This window comes from Carassius auratus, chromosome 5 (genome assembly GCF_003368295.1).
Source record: "Carassius auratus strain Wakin chromosome 5, ASM336829v1, whole genome shotgun sequence".
Taxonomy (NCBI): Eukaryota; Metazoa; Chordata; class Actinopteri; order Cypriniformes; family Cyprinidae; genus Carassius; species Carassius auratus.
This window is the reverse complement of record NC_039247.1, coordinates 20,706,597-20,712,596: the sequence shown is the minus strand read 5'-3', so window position 1 is coordinate 20,712,596 and position 6,000 is coordinate 20,706,597.

Below are 6,000 nucleotides of genomic sequence, written 5' to 3'. Positions count from 1 at the left end.
CTGTTGAGTTTTCATGTCTAAAGCTAAAGAACATAAAATGCTATATATATATTTAAAAAACTTTTTTTAATTACCATCCTAATTGAAAGGAAAATGCACTTAACTTAATGTTTCTTCAGAGCTGACAGTTAATGCATTTCTTGAATTTAAGAAGAGTATTAAAACAGACTGTCCCGATTACAACTGTCTGTTCAGTGAGCTACATACTGTCCTGTAGTCCCACATCAGTGATGCCTCAGGAGAACAGCACTAGAAGACCATTAATCTCTGCATCTGTGTATTATTTTAATCCAACTAAAATAAATCGAACTTGATACATCATTACACTCGATAACAGGAATGCAAGTTTTCATTTTTAAGAGATGGTTTGGCAGGCATCATGATGAGTTTTCCATATGGAAGTCCAGCTTTAAGAGCACATGCGATATTCGGTCCAGACAATTTTACAAACAATGGGACATTGTGGTTAATTCATAATTTAACTTGCTTGTTATTTTTTGAATCATGCACTGGACTTCAAATGATCAATTCTTTCTCATGTCTGACTCATGCAAAAATAATAATAATAATAATAATAATAGCAGAAAATGCCTGAATCCAGATTTCTTTGTTCACAGAACCATCACAGTTAACTGAATTGAAAACACGTGTTGGGTAAACTGCTCTGCCTAATTTCTAACAGACAATTTACATATGTGAAATGAGGAAAACGTGCTTCTTCCTAATAATATGGCCTAGCAAATAATATTATATTGAATTTTGACAACTGTCTTAAAATAACCAATAATTATTTTGGAGTAGGAAATGAGGTTATAAATTCTACAACCTTTTGTCATGTCTGCAGAATGAAGCTGCACGTCAAAATGTGAAGTCCCAGAGCGCTGCATCGCAGACAGTCACACCACCTGCATAAACACTTCTGTATTGCCCAAAAGTAGTAGTTGAGCTGCCAGAAGTCCTGCCAGAGAATGAATAATCCTGACTAGCTGTATTTGCATTGGCAGACTTCTGCCATCGCATTCAAATTAGAAGTGGCAGCAATTCCAGCTTTATATTTCTTGAAGGAACTGGTCACCAACACAAAACCAGTGCAGTACAGGTGAGTATGAACTCACAAGAACAGACATGAGGCAGAAAGACTGGCAGAGCATGATGTTCTCATAATGTTTTATCATAAAAGAACCTGGTCGAACTTTCAAATCGAAGATTCATCTAAAGCGATTCCTGAACTATAAAACGCCTTTTTTCGAAAATCCACAAAGGGAGCTAAATCATCTAGATTTACCTTAAAGTGAGACCAAAGTTCTTTAAGGTCAAGTCCCGAAGACTAAATAAACTACAGGTGGCAGTTCACATCTACTATCATTGATGGATCAGTGTTAAAGGTGAGTGACATCTACTCTCTCCAGTCTGCAGCACTGTCCATACATTCCATATATAATAGGTTGGCTATATATGGCTAACTACCTTACTCACACTGGGATGCAGACAGCCAAAAGAGCAGAAGTGGTTTCCAGATGTTGACATAGACAGACAGTAATTGGAGTTTGTGATGACTTCCAGCTGCCATGGAACACAGCCAGTAAATTCTCCAAAGGGAGTGAATGTTCTGTGCCATAACTCACACAGCAACGTTTACAATAATAATAATAATAATAACATACTTTGCCATCTTGGTGGGGGAAATATTGACAGAGTGATTGCATTTTTCTTTGGGTGTTTTTTTTTGTTTGTTTGTTTGTTTTTCACCTAAAGCTCAAGAGAGACGTCCAGAGCTTATAGTTCTGACCAGAACAGCATTTATATCCATAACCCCCTTTTTTTTTGTCCAAATGTTTCCCAATTTTAGAACTGCACAAATTTTACTCCTATCATAAGTCTCAGCATACTTGCAAAATAGAGTTTAGTTTACACTTAGGGGAAAGTGGGGTGAGTTGTGCCAGTTTTTACTCAAAGTGACTTTAAAGTGAGGCCATGACAGTAATCTCTTTCACTTTAGAATGTACATATATTTCAGGATGTGGTGCATCCCTGAGAACAATAACTTTGGATCTGAAATAAATTGTTTCAGAAATATAGCTTTTGGGAAAAAAAGTGGTCTTGTTGCACAACTTGCCCCTGGTGCGGGGTAAGTTGTGCCTTTTGGGAGAATACGTTGGGGTAAATAGTGCCAGTGATTTCTGAAGCAAAACAGAACATTTTAATGTTATGAACTGTAATGCTATAAGAAAGCAAGACAAAAAAGGTTTATTCATATATTGTCATCCTATTAAACTGTTGGAATAAGACTATTTTGTTGTCAATGCCACTTGTCAATGCTTCAGGGGAATATAAACTGGGGTGTGGGTAGTTTCTTGAGCACATCACCTTCAGGGACAACCCCTTCACTATTTTCTTTAAATGTGTGTGTGTGTGTGAGAGAGAGAGAGAGAAATAGAGAGAGAGAATATGTCTTTTTCTTGCCGAGTATGATTTCACCAAGTAAAACATGTTCCTGGGTCAACATCCTTGTTGATCCAGGAACAACATTCCAATCAACCAATCAGAAGTGAGATATAACTTTTCAAGGTCATTCCAATCAACCAATCAGAAGTCATGCAATAGTGCAATGTACAATTACAAATTAATAATGTGTTGAAAATAATCATAAGTGGAGGTGAGTAGTGCCACTGGCACAACTTAACCCAGGCCCTTTGGCACAAATCACCCCATACCCAAAAATTTGAAAAACTAGCATGATCCAGCAGTTAAGAGCTAACATCATGCTAACTGTATAGACTCATTGTGTAGCCTGGTAAAGCACTAAAACATGTGTGAAATGTTTTCAAACTTTTCTAGAATTGTTCAGACGCTACAATCAAAAAACCTTGATAATAGAAATTTTACTTTTAAAGGAAAAAAAAAAGTTTTTTGAGCTAAAATGTGATTACCTCTCATGCCATGTGTCTCTCTTCTTTGGAGGATGAGTAAAATGGATGTCTTTTTAAAATTATGTGGTCACATGACCAATTTCTTCAATGGTTTTCCAGAAACAAGGGGTGGAACTACTTCCCCCTGGCACAAATTTTATCAGTTCATGCATTTCATAGAGTTGAACCAGTGACCTTGGCGTTGCTAAGTGTCATGTCCTACTGTTACAGGAGCTATGAGAATATTTGGTAACACTTTCTATGAAGCCCGTATTTATAGTATATAATAAGGGTTTTCTTAAAGGGTTAGTTCACCCAATAATCAAAATTACCCAGGAGACCTCCATTCATCTTCAGAACACAGTTTAAGATATTTTAGATTTAGTCCGAGAGCTCTCAGTCCCTTCATTGAAACTGTGTGTACGGTCTACTGTCCATGTCCAGAAAGGTAAGAAAAACATCATCAAAGTAGTCCATGTGACATCAGAGGGTCAGTTAGAATTTTTGAAACATCAAAAATACATTTTGGTCCAAAAATAACAAAAACTACGACTTTATTCAGCATTATATTATCTTCCATGACTGTTGTGAGAGATAGTTTAAAAAAAAAGCAGTTTGTGATATCTGGTTCGCAAACTAATCATTCAATGTAACCGGATCTTTTTGAACCAGTTCACCAAATTGAACTGAATCGTTTGAAACTTTTTTAATGTGGCTGACACTCCCTCTGAGTTCAAACAAACCAATATCCTGGAGTAATTAATTTACTCAACAGTACACTGACTGAACTGCTGTGAAGAGAGAACTGAAGATGAACACCGAGCCGAGCCAGATAACGAACGAAAGATTGACTCGTTCTCGAGTGAATTCATATGAATTCATATGAATAATTATGAATTCATTATAATGCCTTAAGAATACCCTTAAAATGTATTTTTTACCGAATATTTCAACTTTAACATAATACATAACATTCAATAATACATCCAAACAAAGTTAATGTTGCAATGAACATCAAATCTTCACCAAAAGATACGTGCAAATATTTAGTTTTCAGTCCAGTATTTGAAGTTGTTTAGGAAAAAACACCTACGGATGTTCTCTCCAGTGGTTTCTGAAAAGCATCTAGCTTGACGTCTTTGAAAACACATCTGCTGTTTGCTTGTCAAAGTGACTTCAAGGGACTATTTGTATAAGATTTCCCCAACGGTCACAAAGCCAAAAATTCTCTTCTCAACATCTACTAATACACAAAAGACAACAACAAAGCCATATGACAGTTGTAGAGTACACAGCGATGGCAGGTTTAATGCCATTGGCTCCTGGACTTCTACTTAGCCTGAAACCTTCACGTTCCAACTAAAAGTCTATGCCACTGACACTGCTGTAAGATCTTATGGGTTGAAAACTTCACCTGGCCTGCTGGAAATGATTAATGCTGTCAGAACACACAAAAAATAAAAAATTCATTATTTTATCATCCTCATGTCATTCCAAACATTTCTTTTCAAGATTTTTAGAAAATGTCCCAACCACTTTTTTCAAGTTAAAGGTGAGTCAATTATGGAAGCTTATTTCCACCACATGAAAAAAAAAAAAAAAAAAAAAATTATATATATATATATATATATATATATATATATATATATATATATATATATATATATATATATATATATATATATATATATATATATACAGTATTGTTCAAAATAATAGCAGTACAATGTGACTAACCAGAATAATCAAGGTTTTTCGTATATTTTTTTATTGCTACGTGGCAAACAAGTTACCAGTAGGTTCAGTAGATTCTCAGAAAACAAATGAGACCCAGCATTCATGATATGCACGCTCTTAAGGCTGTGCAATTGGGCAATTAGTTGAATTAGTTGAAAGGGGTGTTCAAAAAAATAGCAGTGTGGCATTCAATCACTGAGGTCATCAATTTTGTGAAGAAACAGGTGTGAATCAGGTGGCCCCTATTTAAGGATGAAGCCAACACTTGTTGAACATGCATTTGAAAGCTGAGGAAAATGGGTCGTTCAAGACATTGTTCAGAAGAACAGCGTACTTTGATTAAAAAGTTGATTAGAGAGGGGAAAACCTATAAAGAGGTGCAAAAAATGATAGGCTGTTCAGCTAAAATGATCTCCAATGCCTTAAAATGGAGAGCAAAACCAGAGAGACGTGGAAGAAAACGGAAGACAACCATCAAAATGGATAGAAGAATAACCAGAATGGCAAAGGCTCAGCCAATGATCACCTCCAGGATGATCAAAGACAGTCTGGAGTTACCTGTAAGTACTGTGACAGTTAGAAGACGTCTGTGTGAAGCTAATCTATTTTCAAGAATCCCCCGCAAAGTCCCTCTATTAAAAAAAAGGCATGTGCAGAAGAAGTTACAATTTGCCAAAGAACACATCAACTGGCCTAAAGAGAAATGGAGGAACATTTTGTGGACTGATGAGAGTAAAATTGTTCTTTTTTGGGTCCAAGGGCCACAGGCAGTTTGTGAGACGACCCCCAAACTCTGAATTCAAGCCACAGTACACAGTGAAGACAGTGAAGCATGGAGGTGCAAGCATCATGATATGGGCATGTTTCTCCTACTATGGTGTTGGGCCTATTTATCGCATACCAGGGATCATGGATCAGTTTGCATATGTTAAAATACTTGAAGAGGTCATGTTGCCCTATGCTGAAGAGGACATGCCCTTGAAATGGTTGTTTCAACAAGACAATGACCCAAAACACACTAGTAAACGGGCAAAGTCTTGGTTCCAAACCAACAAAATTAATGTTATGGAGTGGCCAGCCCAATCTCCAGACCTTAATCCAATTGAGAACTTGTGGGGTGATATCAAAAATGCTGTTTCTGAAGCAAAACCAAGAAATGTGAATGAATTGTGGAATGTTGTTAAAGAATCATGGAGTGGAATAACAGCTGAGAGGTGCCACAAGTTGGTTGACTCCATGCCACACAGATGTCAAGCAGTTTTAAAAAACTGTGGTCATACAACTAAATATTAGTTTAGTGATTCACAGGATTGCTAAATCCCAGAAAAAAAAATGTTTGTACAAAATAGTTTTG